The 16,311-nt window shown below is 41.4% G+C and overlaps 1 long non-coding RNA gene and 2 other non-coding genes across 3 annotated transcripts in view; 2 read left to right on the forward strand and 1 right to left on the reverse strand.

The window, feature by feature from the left end:
• Positions 1 to 13,409, forward strand: part of LOC134935360 (uncharacterized) — a 101,460-nt gene extending 88,051 nt beyond the window's left edge. The window contains exon 3 of the long non-coding RNA XR_010180089.1: positions 12,266 to 13,409. This is a non-coding gene — a long non-coding RNA (uncharacterized LOC134935360). The remainder of the gene's footprint in view (positions 1 to 12,265) is intronic.
• LOC134937862 (5S ribosomal RNA) lies at positions 8,772 to 8,890 on the reverse strand. Its single transcript, XR_010180587.1, has one exon. It is a non-coding gene; the product is annotated as a 5S ribosomal RNA (ribosomal RNA).
• On the forward strand, positions 10,785 to 10,903 carry LOC134937875 (5S ribosomal RNA). Its single transcript, XR_010180589.1, has one exon. It is a non-coding gene; the product is annotated as a 5S ribosomal RNA (ribosomal RNA).
• Positions 13,410 to 16,311: the final 2,902 nt, after the last annotated feature.

The raw sequence follows: 16,311 nt of genomic DNA on the forward strand, positions 1-16,311 counted from the left end.
GCTGCATAAAGGGCTGGACGCCCTCGCTACCCCGGGGGTAGCAAGCTGCAATGATGATACCACACCCTACAGCAGAAACAGAACAGGCGTGGAAAGGGGTGAAAAGAATTGAATACTGCCCTAAGTGTAAAGTGTTCACAATTTAATTGACAGGAAGTGACTGTTCGTTGGTGGTTACATGGCGTTTGGAGAGAGGGTGGGGAAAACGTGTGTTGTGGCCGTTTTCGGGGCTTGTAACTGACATCATCTGCAAAAGCTGCAATGAAAAATATGGTGCAGTTTTCGCAGATGACGTTAGGTGCGACCGTATGCTCATTATTTTGAGTAGACATGGGTCAGCCACAACTGTCGATTGTGCTCGTTTTTTGCGTATGAATTGGGATTTGCGATCCCATCGGTGGGTGTCTATTATGCTTTCTGGGCGGCTCTTCACATGCAATTTTTAGCAGCAGTAGGTATGTGAAAATCGCTATTTCAGCCTCAATAGCGATCCATAGTGAATTAGGCCCACAGTTAATAAATCTTTGGCTTTAAAAGCAATCAATTTGTGGTGGTTTGCAAATGCTCATTAATAAATACCCTGCTTAGTTTGTTTGTGACTTAACGTTTATAGTCCAACAAGTTGGTAGAAGCTAGACTTTGGCTTTAGGGGCCAGATGTTAAACTTCAGCCAGCGGGGCAAGTTCATTGCAGTGGACCATCTTTTAGTAGTAGAACTCAGCACCTTAGCACCAGAGTCAGCTGAAAATAAAAGTGTACAATACGGCCACTGGAGCAGGTATAATGATCCTAATACCTATCTTCTCATACCAAAGTCATACATATGAATAGCAAAATGCTGAGAATGATAATATCAGCAATATTCATATTACTCATGAAACCACAGCAATCTGTTAGTAAATGTCAAGATATGGTTGAATACCGCAGCTGTAGTTATATCTCCTATGAAGTCTCAGTATATATCGGCAGATGCGGGATAATAGCACTAGTGATATCACTGACTGTGTCTTCCACAAGTCAGGAGTATATACCACTTAATAAAAGGACAAAAAGCTTAAATTGGGGCTGCAATGCCAGATGAAAGCTGGAGCTAGTAATTAAATGCAGTTTATGTCTTCTCACAAGAAGATAACTAGAATTATGCATTGGGAAGGAAATGCCATCAGTCGGGATGCCGGCTGTCAGAAGAAGGACCGTGGCATCCCGATGCTTAGAATCCTGACATGGGGATGGTAAGTATACTTACCATACCCCAATGCCCCCCTAACTCTAACCCTCTCTCCCTGCAGCCTAAACCTAACCAGTGGTGCCTAAATCTAACCCCTCCCTTCCAGCAGCCCAAACGTAACCCTCCCTCCCCCGATGCCTAACCCTGACCCTCCCTTGGGTTGCCTAAACCTAACTATCCCCTTTCCGCAGCCTAACCCTAGCCCTCCCTTCCCTGCAGAATAATTATAACCCTCTCCCTGCAGCCTAAACCTAACACCCACCCCGCGGCTTACCTGCCTGGTGTCCCGGTCCATGCTCAATCGGGATTCCGGCTGACGGGATTCTGACGCAGCAATGGTGCCCCTTGCCAGGATGCCAGCAGCGGCATTTTGAACATTGCATTGACTGCCGAGATCCTGACTAGATCCCATAATTATATCTCCTGTAGAGCCACAGTATATATCCCCAGGTGCTGGGTGATACACACCATATGCTAACAGCAGCTATGTCTCCCACAATGTCAGTAGTTGATGCCACTTAATAATAAAAAGACTTGTTGAACATAAGACTGCTGTGTTAAATTGGGGATATACCCAAATAGGTAGATGTAGACTGTGCCCAATGCATTTCTTCCGTTCCAGTGGATTTTATCAAAGGAAGTTTGATAAGGGGCTGATTATTCAAAGGGTAAAGTGCCCTTCTTCTGGAAAAAATTTATGTTATTGCTGATAAAAGAAATTGGGGTATATTTCCGAAGCAAACGCCAATACTTCTCAGCAGGTGTAAAGTGAAAATTTAAAGTGGCACTAAAGGGCCCCATACACTACCACGACATGTCAAACGGACATGTCGTGGGCGATCACCCCCCCCGGGAGGCTCGCCCACGATACATCGTATGCTGTCTTTTTGCATACAATGTATCTTGGGCGATCCTGGGCGATCCCAGCCACATCCGCGGGGTCGGACCAGATTGAATGTGCAGCACATTCAATCTGGAGGATCCAATCAGATGCTCATGGGAACGCGCATCGGATCGGATCGGAAACACCTCCAAAATGCCCGATTTCATCCGATATATTGGGCCGAATGCCCGAAATCGGATGAAATCGGGCATTATCGCTCAAGTGTATGGGGCCCTTAACAGTAAGTAGAAAGCATGTCAAGCTTTACACTTAATGTTAGTGCCACTTTAAATTTTCACCTCAAACCCATCAAGAAGCTGTGGCTTACAAAGTCTCTGCTTTGTAAATATACTGTAGCTTTTTGTTTTCATTTAACCATATATATTAGTGTGCTTCCCTACTAGGATAGCTTCCATTATGGAAGCCTATTAATCAAACATCAAAGATGTGCACCTACATTCTCAATGGTGTTACCAGTACAGTAGCATTAGAAAATGCTTTGTTCTTAATAGAGATGAGCAGGACCGTTTCACTGAGAACTGGACCCACCCTAACATAGGGCACCTGGGGCTATCCGAGCCGCCACTCAGGTCTCCCTGCCTGCCCTGGATCACAAATCAAGGCAAAACCTCGGATTCCCGCTGTCGAATCTTGAGGTTTTGCCTCAGGTATCAGTCCCATTTCAATAGGCTGACAACTGATTGTCTGAGAGAGCCGTCTTTCATGGCTCTCAGCCAATTAGCACTTGCCTGTATAGTTCAGTGGGCATAGCAAGCACCCCGTGCTTCTGACACAGCCTGCACCCCCGCACAGAGAACATCACCAACACCCCCTTACTGCCAACACAGCCAACACCCCCGCACAGAGGAAACAGCGAGCATCCACTGCTGACACTGCTGACACACCTGCATAGAAAATACTGCTATCACCGCCACACTGCCAACAGCGCGAGCACCCCCGCACATAGGACACAGCCGGCACCCCTGCACAGAGCACTCACTCCCCCCCACTAGCACTGCTGTCACCACCAGCATCTGCCGGTACTGCCGGCATCATCCTTCTCACAGACACTATCAGTGCACTATTGATGTCAGAGGCGTAACTAAGGGGGGTTAAGCAGGGCACGTACCCTGGGCACCTTGGCAGGCCCAGCAAAGGGGGGCACTGCCGGCAGCCAGGGCATCATGCCTATTTGCCCCCACTGCTGTTGCTCTCCCCAGGGTCATCCCCCATCCCGCTGCTATGTGAGGGGAGGAGAGCTGCCCCTCAATGTGCTCAGTGTCTGGTCTCCGGCGGCGGCGGGGTGAGTCTTATTGGTTTGGTTTGTTAGCCAATCAGAGCTCGTGGACCAGCTCTGGACTTCATGGTGCATTGAGGGGCAGGAGAGGCGCTGCGCTCTCCTTCACGTAGCAGATAGCATCGGTGAGTGTGTGTGTGTGGGGGGGTAATATGTATCTGAAACTGTGGGGCAATGTATATCTCTGTGGGGCAATGTGTATCTGGCACTGGGGCAATGTGTATCTGGCACTGTGGGGCAATGTGTATCCGGCACTGTGGGGCAATGTGTATCTGGCACTTTGGGGCAATGTGTATCTGGCACTGTGGGGTAATATGTATCTGGCACTGTGGGGTAATGTGTATCTGGCACTGTGTGTACTGTGTAATAAAGGGGACTCTGCCTGCGTACTGTGTAAAAAGGGGACTCTGCCTGCGTACTGTGTAAAAAGGGGACTCTGCCTGTGTACTGTGTAAATAGGGAACTCTACTGCCATAAAGTGCAAAAATTGAATGAAGGTGTGCTGAGAGACGACGCAAGGGGTAGGTAATAGTGTGCTGAGAGACAACATAAGGGGTAGGTGATAGTGTGCTGAGAGACGATGCAGGGGGAGGTGATAGTGTGCTGAGAGGCGACACAGGGGGTATGTGATAGTCAAGTTAGCATGCCCCATTGTCAGTGCCCACGCCCCTTCTGGTATGTGACCACACCCTTTTTTTGGTGCATGCCGAAGGCGCGCACACATAGTTGATTTTATGTTTTTTTTTGTTGTTTTTTTTGGGGTGGTGGTGTGGGGGGCGCCACTCTTCATCTTGCCCTGGGCTCCGAAAACCCTAGTTACGCCTTTGATTGGTGTATCCAACCTACACTGTATCCGACCTGCACTGTATTCAACCTGCACTGTATTTGACCCACACTGTATCTGACCTAAACTGTATCTGACCCACACTGTATCCAACTCACACTCTGCAACCTGCACTGTATCCGAACTGCATTGTATCAAACCTACACTATAGCCAACCCACACTGTATACGACCTGCATTGTATCTGACCCACAATATCTGTAACCTGCACTGTATCTGTCCTGCACTTTATCCAACCCACATTGTATCCGACCCACACTTTATCCAATCCACACTCTGCAACCTGCACTTTATCCAACCTACACTGTATCCGATCAATACTGTATCCGACTGACACTGTATTTGACCCACATTGTATTTGACTAGCACTGTATCCAACCCGCAGGTATGGAACGCTGTTTTTATGGTTGGCGAGATCTGAGGGACTGCTCAACAAAAAGGCTGATCGATCTAAGCTTTATATGGACACAGAGTACCAATCATCAGTGGCCCAGGGCCCCCAGGAGGGAGGTCCAGATTGGACACTGAGAAAAGGCATGTGCTGGGGGCATGTGCACTTGTGTAGGGGGTCTGTTGTTGCTATTTTACACATGGTTTAGTTTTTTTTTGTCTTTGCCGTTTGTTACCTACTACTGCTTTAGAGCAATGATATTCCACAAACGATTCTTAGTAAATGTCTGTGTTGTCTTGTTTTCTTTTGAAAGTACTTGCAAGTTGGTTTGATAGGTTATTGCTAATAAATTACTAATTTGCTAAACATAAATTACCAGAAATAACTACCGTGTGTTTATGTCACTGCTCTGTTGCTTAGTTTAGCCAGCCAGCCTTTGGCCTATGTTGGTGAACATTATTATAAGCTGTAAAGTGGTCAAAATTGACTGGAAATGACTGGAAATTATTGTTATTGATGTTAATTACACTGTAGGAACAAAGGGGTGATTCTGACCTGATCGCTGCTGTGCGTTTTCGCACAGCGGGCAATCAGGCCATAACTGCGCCTGCACCGCAATGCGCATGCACATTGGACAACAACGGGCATCGCCGGTTCAGTGACAGGATAGCGCGAAAATTCAGATTGCACAGATGTTCGCAAGGTGATTGACAGGACTAGGCCGTATGTGGGTGGTAACTGACCATTTACTGTGTCCCGAAAAACGCAGGAATGCCCAAACGTTTTTAGAGAGGTTGTCTGACGTCAGCTCTGGTCCCAATCTGATCGCACACTGCAAGAGTTAGTCCTGGGCTGCTCAGAGACAGCACACTCGGTGTACACATGGGATCGCACACTTGCACGGCTAATTTACACTCCCCCTTGGGGTGGCGACTATCTGAACGCTGGACAGCAAAGTTAGCAGCCCAGTGATCAGGTCTGAATTACCCCCTAAATCAGGCCAAAATTCAGTGATTTTAGCTGTTTTGTTAAAATATACAGATCCAAAACCAAATTCATAACCCGCAAGGTTTTTTTTTGGCAAAACCAAATACAGATCCAACACAGAAAGAAGATAAAGATCCAAAACCCATGACGGGGACCGGCGAACATCCCTAGATCTTAATATAAAACATTTTCCTAAATGCAGTACTGTGTAATTTATTTATATTTTCTAGAAACCTACTATTTGTTCATACTGTATGTTTTAAAATTCCACGCTGCACCCACCAGATCAGTAAAAAAGTCATTATGTCAGCAATGCAACGGAAGATTAAATACATACATACTTTAATGAATATCAAACATATTTAGATGTGAGAATGAAAGTGTTCTGACATAACAGTGATCCTTGAGCATAATGTAATTAGCTAGTTAAACTAATTTTCTCTTGTCTCATGTGTGTAAATACATGCTAAATAGTCCACTTACGTGCAACTCAAAATAATAATAAAAACATCTTAACCATTTTTAAAAAATAATAAAAAATAAAATAAAAATACAAAAATAAAAGATAGATAGATAGATAGATAGATAGATAGATAGATAGAATGTAAGCTCTAACACCATCTTGTAATTTTTTAAATGGCTGCAGTATTAGTTTATACAATTGTAAGAGAACAGGAGAGAACTTCGTTTAATTCAACTATGCTTTTTGAATAACTCTTACATAAAGTTGTGTTGACGTGGCCACAGTTAAATTGGATCTGTACGTGGCTGGCAGCTGCTGTTCATTCCAAAGTACTACTCGCTTCTGAGTACAAGATGACTACATTCAGTTCTGCTACAATTTGAAATCCTAATTGCATTCATAAATTTCAAATATGTCTTACTTCTACCTAGAACAGCTTTGTTTTTGTTTTGTAATTTGCATTCATAAGATTTTAATTAGCATGAAAGTCTGAAATCTGTTACTCATTATGGCATCACAGTACTCAACTCCAAATCCTCCCACAGCTTCTTGGAGCTCTGTCTGTGTATGAAAAACAAAGTTTTGTATGAATAACTTTTGAAATAGACACAAATCTGCTATTTAACAGGTGAAATGATATGCTGTATAGATTTCCTAAAGGAAAGCTGTAATCTACATAAATGTTTTAAAAAGTAAAGTAAAAAGACACGGTTTTTCAATTGATAGAAAAGCTACAATGTACAGTAAATACTTTGCATTTGTTTCCATTCTAAAAATAGTCCCAGTTTTACCAATCTGAGGTCAAGAAATTTGACTTCAGACTATATTTTTATTAGCTCTAGTTTTTGAGCTACACTACGTGTCTACTTGCACTATATGTACGTCAGTAATATAGTCATACTGAAAAGCAACTTTAAAATAATCTGATATTTTCTTCCTAAGCATAAATAACACTTGTCAATCAATCGACACTAAGAATACAAAACGAACGAAAAAACATGCAGCAACTTAAAGAGCTATCTCAAATAGTGGCCTATTCATGGCTTTCTCCGTGGTTGATGCTTGTACTCCTCTTCTGTGGCATCTGTTGTCACTGTCCAACAGTAGTCAGAAAGCATAGAAGCAGTCCACTTACCCTTCTTCATCCCAATGCTGAAATGTCTTTATGGAATCGCTCACCATGCTCGTCACTCCAGATGAGTTGAGAATGTGGATTTTAATTGACATGTTGCAGCCTAATTGATGATACTTTTCTAGAAGGTTGTTCACAATCGCAACATAGTTTCCAGCTCTTCTTTTACCCAGGAGGCCATGTGCAACACCTTTAAAAGCTTCTCAAGTCACTTTCTTATTCACCTTGAGGACCAGGTCAAAGTTTGTCCTTTTCCCTACCTTGACGCCAAAATAATGATAGTAGGCTGGCTTCATGAGTGGAGTAATTTGGCATTTGTGGGTGTAAAATGTCACATCACCACACAAATAATAGAAATTGCCAGCAACGTTATTACATTTACATGGTGTCCTGGCTTTTAACATAAATGATAACCACAAAACTCAAACATATTAAAGGAACATCACTCATAACCTTCATTTGATGCAAGCTATACATGGCCTATGTTCCTGTATTCAGGTTTGCCAACCTATTTATTTTCTAGATGTCAAAATTCCCTAGTATTTAACAAAATACCCCTACATTATCAGAAATTGGCTATATTTCAGAAACGAGAATTAATTGAAAGTTTAAATGTCATATTCATTCTTTGAATGCTGAAATCAATCATAAGTAACTTTTCACATCGGAAACATTTTCACTGTGCAATGTTATCAATATATAAAGGCATGAAAGCTTCATATCGGCAGGTTAATAAAATAGCTTAGATTTGGTGAAGTTTTGTTTTCAAAAAAACTTGGGCGATCCGGCACCGGATTTATAATTAAAGATAGTACTGTAATTAAGAAGAAATACCAAAATTGGACAATAGAGTTCCCTTGTAACTCAAGGGAGAGAAGGGGCAAAAAGTGGCCCTTCCTATGTTGTGTATGGAAAATATATACACATGTATATGTTAGTCTTGTCCTGTTGGTGGTGCACCCAGAGCCAGAAAGTATGCAAACTTTAGAACATGGGGAGAAAAAAGAAGGCTCTTGTGTGGGCGCACTCTTGTAGAAAAAATTCAAAATAATATGATAATTGAGAAAAATTACTTAAAACATAACTTTTATTAGCATAGTTACAATTATATGTTTTTCCCTGAGATCTGTCCTTCAAAATGCAATATATGTAGCATCTTAATTAAAATGTTCTGGTCTCTTTAATGGTAAAGAATGTATGAAAGGGTTGTAGACATTGAATTGGTCATACCCCCATTCCCCTTGACCAGTACAGACTTGCTGTATTGATGGAACCACGGGGTGGTCGACACACAATGATATATGAGAGGTATAAGGTTATGCTCTATGGCTTATAAGAGATTAGAGTAATGATCAAAGGTCATTCCTCTAAGATGATAGACAAAATTCACTTTATACTTATGAGCGTTGAAAACACTGATGATAATAGTAAGAAGTTTTGTACATCACGGTAATGGTGCCACTGACATTAGAATAAAATCAGAAAAATAGTAGAAAGTGGTGATACTGCTGTTGGTGATATTTCCACATAAATGAGGAAGAAATCCTGCTCTACAACACCAAGTATTCCCAGGTGGTCTCCCTTCCTGGTACTGACCTGGCCCAACGTTGTTTAGCTTCCAAGATCAGACGAGATCGGGCGCTGGCAACGTGGTATGGTAGTAGAGGGTTTTATGCGAACGCCAATGAGAGTGCACCTATTTAGGAATATGGAAAATATAGGGTAGAGGTTGATAGAAAAGTATCAGATAAGAATCGTGGAAATGTGTGGATCTGCTTTTTACGTTAGACCCGATTCCAAAATTCCCACTCTCGTGGTGCAATGTACCGAGAATCGTAAATGAGAGTCCACGAAAATTTTTTTAGTGATCTTAGAGAAATATATTAATCAAATTGACACTAGGATTAGCAGTTGAAGAAAAACTGGCTGCTGATATGTAATAAAAATATTGAGACAGATAATAACATAATCTGCAATCCTAAGTGAGCTTGATAAATACGTCGTTGCTCTAGTAATGCAATTTTGTTCTAAGGCACAGGAAGAGGCAGGAATCTGCCAAGTTATGTGCTGGTATATCAGATTATCTCCAGACTCTACACGTATGAATCAATTTCCAAATGCATTAACACATGAATCACAAGATATTTGCTATTGCCACCGGCTACAAATAAGATATTGGAGTACTAAGAACCTATACTCCTTATGATGCTGCATTAATTGCTGAGGAGGTATGAGGTAATACAGGCAGATAAGAACAAATGCATTTCTGGAAAAAATAGATATATATTGTTTGCATGCAACAACTGGTGAAACTTTGGATGTTATCACTGCTTAAATTATAACCAATTAGGTGCCCCCAATTAGTTGTCACTTGTGATACACATAGAAAGCTAGATAATTGGGGCAGATCAGCTGAGATTTACAGTGAAAATTACTATCCGTGGCATGCAGTCACCGGATAGTAGACCTTACGGTTTCACCAAGGATTGAGAAAGCCAACAGAGCACATAGATGGATGTGACAAGATGCCAGGATAGGGTGGTGTCGACGAGACCCCTGTTGTAGGATGCGGAAGACGCGTTTCGCCCTAAGGCTTGTTCACTTCCGGGTTCCGGAACCCGGAAGTGAACAAGCCTTAGGGCGAAACGCGTCTTCCGCATCCTACAACAGGGGTCTCGTCGACACCACCCTATCCTGGCATCTTGTCACATCCATCTATGTGCTCTGTTGGCTTTCTCAATCCTTGGTGAAACCGTAAGGTCTACTATCCGGTGACTGCATGCCACGGATAGTAATTTTCACTGTAAATCTCAGCTGATCTGCCCCAATTATCTAGCTTTCTATGTGTATCACAAGTGACAACTAATTGGGGGCACCTAATTGGTTATAATTTAAGCAGTGATAACATCCAAAGTTTCACCAGTTGTTGCATGCAAACAATATATATCTATTTTTTCCAGAAATGCATTTGTTCTTATCTGCCTGTATTACCTCATACCTCCTCAGCAATTAATGCAGCATCATAAGGAGTATAGGTTCTTAGTACTCCAATATCTTATTTGTAGCCGGTGGCAATAGCAAATATCTTGTGATTCATGTGTTAATGCATTTGGAAATTGATTCATACGTGTAGAGTCTGGAGATAATCTGATATACCAGCACATAACTTGGCAGATTCCTGCCTCTTCCTGTGCCTTAGAACAAAATTGCATTACTAGAGCAACGACGTATTTATCAAGCTCACTTAGGATTGCAGATTATGTTATTATCTGTCTCAATATTTTTATTACATATCAGCAGCCAGTTTTTCTTCAACTGCTAATCCTAGTGTCAATTTGATTAATATATTTCTCTAAGATCACTAAAAATTTTTTCGTGGACTCTCATTTACGATTCTCGGTACATTGCACCACGAGAGTGGGAATTTTGGAATCGGGTCTAACGTAAAAAGCAGATCCACACATTTCCACGATTCTTATCTGATACTTTTCTATCAACCTCTACCCTATATTTTCCATATTCCTAAATAGGTGCACTCTCATTGGCGTTCGCATAAAACCCTCTACTACCATACCACGTTGCCAGCGCCCGATCTCGTCTGATCTTGGAAGCTAAACAACGTTGGGCCAGGTCAGTACCAGGAAGGGAGACCACCTGGGAATACTTGGTGTTGTAGAGCAGGATTTCTTCCTCATTTATGTGGAAATATCACCAACAGCAGTATCACCACTTTCTACTATTTTTCTGATTTTATTCTAATGTCAGTGGCACCATTACCGTGATGTACAAAACTTCTTACTATTATCATCAGTGTTTTCAACGCTCATAAGTATAAAGTGAATTTTGTCTATCATCTTAGAGGAATGACCTTTGATCATTACTCTAATCTCTTATAAGCCATAGAGCATAACCTTATACCTCTCATATATCATTGTGTGTCGACCACCCCGTGGTTCCATCAATACAGCAAGTCTGTACTGGTCAAGGGGAATGGGGGTATGACCAATTCAATGTCTACAACCCTTTCATACATTCTTTACCATTAAAGAGACCAGAACATTTTAATTAAGATGCTACATATATTGCATTTTGAAGGACAGATCTCAGGGAAAAACATATAATTGTAACTATGCTAATAAAAGTTATGTTTTAAGTAATTTTTCTCAATTATCATATTATTTTGAATTTTTTCTACAAGAGTGCGCCCACACAAGAGCCTTCTTTTTTCTCCCCATGTTCTGAAGTTTTGTTTTCATCAGAAATTAATTTTTTAATTTCTTTTTTATTTTACAGTTTTTCCTCCATTAACATTAAATGCATATGTACCTGTCCCTGACTCTAGATGTGGTCTGACTAACATCTTGTTACAAGTCTATAGTGGATGCTTTGACACTGTTTTTGTGGATACCAGCCATCTATTTAGAAATGATTGCTTGATTTAGATTATTTCTGCATTTCTCCAGAGTTTTTAAGACATTAATATTCCAATCTATGTACTTTCTAGTGATATTAGGTCATACGCCTTGTTTATATATTCAGCCTAATTTGTACCTACTCTATTCTTTGCTTGATCAAAAGGTTTCAATGTTTTTGGTCATTAGTACCATTACAAAACTGTGTGAATCATCATGTTTTACCAAACTAGTTACTATTTCCCATATGTTGTTTAAAGAGGTCTTTTTATTTTTATCATGTCACTCATTTTGTCCTATTTACCTGACCCTTGCATTGCTTCTGGTAAATGCTGAGCTGTATATTAATGTTGTTAATCTCCTAATCGAACACTTGCATCAGGAGCCTAGTTACTTTGTTAAGATTATTGGGAAAACTTTTGGTGATAATTAGACTCTTCACCAAAAAGAAAAACCCTATATTGGTGGCAAGGTCTAGTAGGCATACCATCTTACATTGGCAAGTTATGTTTAAAAAGGACACAAACATCTCGAGCTAACTACAATACTGAAATATACAGGCAGGTACTTATCTATCGTGCAATACCATTAGACAGGCATCTCTGATTGGGTCTAAATTTATTTTGCAGCAGGACAACGACCCCAAACATATAGCCAATATCATTAAGAACTATCTTCAGCGTAAAGAAGAAAAAGGAGTACTGGAAGTGATGAGATGGCGCCCACAGATCCCTGATCTCAATATCCTCCTGCTATTTGAGTGGCAGAAAGTTTTGCAATGGACTGCATTCCCTACTATGGTGGTAATTCTCCATGAACTATAAAACTTAAAACATCCCAGCTAAAGAATCATTGTTTTTTTTAACAATCTGATTAATTAGTGCTAATGTGCCCTTAGGATTTTTCTTGTATTCATACATGTAATATTGTGGGCGGTTTTATGTCTGCTCTGTTGCAACAGTATATATTTTAATTGTATCAGCATAATAAATGCAACATTTTATCTTTACCATATTCAGCTTTTAAGTGCTGTCAGTTCTATCTTTTGTATAATTTCTATGTGGGATCAACTATCCCTTTAACAGCTGCTCTTAGTGAACTCAACTCGTTTCAAGCGCCAAATATTTTTACCTTGGTAAAAAATGTATTTGCATCTCAACATCATTGAGTCTGTCTGTGATCACACAAAAAGACCGAAGGATTTGAGCAAGCCTACATCCACAGAAGATCTGTGGTTAGTTCTCCAAGATGTTTGGAACAACCTTCCTACCGAGTTCCTTCAAAAACTGTTTGCAGGTGTACCTAGAAGATTTGATGCTGTTTTGAAGACCAAGGGTGGTCACACCAAATATTGATTTGATTTAGATTTCTCTTCTGTTCATTCACTTTGCATTTTTTTATTGATAAAAATAAACTCATCCTAACTCTCTGTTCCACGCTCTCTCTGTACCCCATCTGTGTCACCCCTGTCTGTCTACCCCTCCCCTTTAGAATGCAAGCTCTCACGAGCAGGGCCCTCTTCCCTCATGTGCTTATCCTTTTTCTTACTTAAATAATCTTCAATGGCACCAAATCCAGCAGTCTTCTGCCACCTAATACTTATTCCAGTGTCATCTGCTGATGTAGCTATGTTTATTTACCCTGTACTTGTCCTATATTATCATTAACTGTAAGTTGCTGTTTTCCTGTTTGATTATTTGTTTATGTACTCTGTAATTTGTTTTCCTGTTTGATTATTTGTTTATGTACTCTGTAATTGGGCGCTGCTGAACCCTTATGGTGCCTTATAAATAAAGGATCATAATAATAATAATAATAATAATAATAATAATAATAACTATTACTTTTATTTTTGAAAGCATTCTTACATTGCAGCATTTTTTTCACACCTGACTAAAACTTTTAAACTTTTCTCCGTACATCTGAGAAGCTACCTCCAAGTCACTGCCTAGGAATGCCCAACACAATACATTTCTGATACCGTGTGTCTCAACTGCAACTGTGGCTTTGTGCATACACACATGTGCTATAGTAGATTTGCGGTAATTTTTGTGCACGAGCAGTAGCAAAGTATCTCTCAACTCTGTAAACATTGTCATTGTGTGTGAATCAGGCCCTTAATCTGCTCACAATTTAGGGGTCTATGTACTAAGCCATAGAGAGAGATAAAGTGGACAGAGATAAAGTATCAGCCAATCAGCTCCTAACTGACATGGTACAAGCTGTGTTTTAAAAAGGCCATTAGGAGCCGTTGGGTGGTACTTTATCTCTGTCCACTTTATCTCTCTACAATGCTTAGTACATAGACCCTTTACATTTTAAAAAATGAGTCCACTGTTGTAGATGGATGTTGATTCTTTATACATATGTGCCAAAGGTGCTTGAAAGGTTCACAGCATGTTCAACAAATGGCAAGATATGGGAGACCTTCCTACACGTTTCAACATGAAGACTTTAGCAGACCCATAATAGTTCAAAAATATTAATTGGTCCAAACTGAGAACACATTTTTTAGTGCAAATGCTTTATGGGGGTAATTTTAAGTTAGATTTGGGTGTGGTGTGTTCAATCTAAAATCTAAATTGCAGTGTAAAAATAAAGCAGCCATTAGTTACCCTGCACAGAAACAAAATAACCCACCCAAATCTAACTCTCTCTGCACATGTTCTATCTGGCTCCCCTGCAGTGTACATGGTTTTGCCCAACTGCTAACAAAGTTCCTGCTGCGATCAACTCAGAATTACCCTCTATATCCAATATTTTAAATATTGAATTGGTTTATTGTTTGATGTAAAATATCTAGTGAATTTTATAATTAACATTTAAAAATGTTTTTTTAAATCCACCACCCTGCTTAGTGGCTTATGATGCACTGGCTTCACTGTGACTGGCAGTCACTTCCTCTTGGAAGTGCTACCTGTCAGAGACACACAAGGCAGTACCATTGTGAGGTGTTTCCTCCCTCCAGGACTGCCAGACCGGGCTGTGATAAGCAGATAGCTGGCTTCCTGTAGGAAGCCACTGCCTGTTTTTGGTGCAGCCTAATCTTATCTGGCTTCTATGGACTGCAGCCGATGAAGTCCATAGAAGCCAGGGGTTTGCACATGCACAGTCACACCAGGGTGTCTGTGCATGTGCTGGTCCCTGCATCTGCCGGATCACTTGAGCAGGTGCCAGGATCTGGAGCTGGAGGCAGGCTGTCTCCTCTCCTCTCAAGGTCAGATCTCCTATTAAACATTAAGTAGGACCCACCGCTGCATAAGGGTTAAAGTATAATGGATATCTTTACAAATTGGTATTATTTATTTTGAAGAAAAAAAAACTACTTTAATAGTATTATGTTGTCTACATTTATATTAAGGCAGTACACATAGGTTTGCCTGGAAAACTTTACCCCCAGGAACGACAAGGGGACATCCAGTGTTCCAGGGGAGGTAGTATTGGCAGAATGACTTTAAAAATAGAGTAGATGCCTTTCTTTTAAGAAATGATGTCAGTAATTATAACGAGCAGATTAGGCAGTTAGTGTGTTTGATGTAGGGAATACTTCTGATTGACATGCATGAAGGAAGGTTTTCACAATCTAGGTTAAATTAATAGATGCATCTAAGTGGAAGGGATCCCCTTCATTTGGATCAACACAAGTAGAATTTACAGAATGTTGAACTTGATAACTTGCTGGACATATTTTTTTTTAAAGATTACTATGTAACAAGCGACCTTCCACCAGGCAAGACGCTGACACAGTTGTATGAAAGAAATGCAGTCCGTTTACTTCCACAGCATAGTAAGCAGACTTTGCACAGCAAGTTTACTAACAGCATGTACACAGTCTTAGGCTCCCTGTCTCTAACCCACTGGCCCGCCCTCTATCGCCTGGCCACTTGTTGGCATCAGGAGCCCTGAGCCCTTGCCCTAACGAGCTTTATAAAAGCACAGGTGTGCCTGATTGCTGGGAATGCTTGCTCCAATACCTGGACCGGACCTACATGGCTGGGATCTCATGTTTGAAATTGCCAAGTATTTCTGTGTATCAACAGCAATACAATAATATCATTTCCAACTGCCAGATAATCTTTGACACAACATTAAAGAGACAACCTGCTGTATCCCAACACCTCCCTGGGCTTCCTCTTGGTACAGCCCTAAACCCAGGTCGCCTTAGCTCGGGGCACCCGAACTGTTATGCCCTGTCCTGCAAACACCCAGGGTGGCATCCGGACTGGACTGACACATATCCTCCCCCTAAGCTTCAATCCAACGGGTGAAGCTGAGTCCTTCTTTGGCGCACATACCTGCTCGCCAATCTCAGCAGGCGTCTCTCCGAGTCCTTTTTTCCCCCCTCTAGCTTCATCCCACAGAGTTCTGCACCTTTTGAGGAGAGGAACTTCCTTGAAAGGGCATCCGCGTTGCCCTGTAATCCTCCTGCTCTGTGCTGGACCTTGAATCGGTACGGCTGGAGGGCAAGGAACCATCGTGTTACCCAGGTGTTGGTCTCCTTATTTAGACACATCCATTGGAGTGGAGCATGATCGGTGATTAAGCTGAACTCCCATCCCAGAAGATAGTACCTCAGAGTCTCTACTGCCCACTTGATAGCCAGGCATTCCTGCTCTACCGTGGCATATCGCTGTTCCCTAGGCAGTGGTTTCTTGCTGAAGACTGGTTTCTCTTC

The sequence above is a fragment of the Pseudophryne corroboree genome, chromosome 6, assembly GCF_028390025.1.
Source record: "Pseudophryne corroboree isolate aPseCor3 chromosome 6, aPseCor3.hap2, whole genome shotgun sequence".
In the NCBI taxonomy this organism is placed as follows: domain Eukaryota; kingdom Metazoa; phylum Chordata; class Amphibia; order Anura; family Myobatrachidae; genus Pseudophryne; species Pseudophryne corroboree.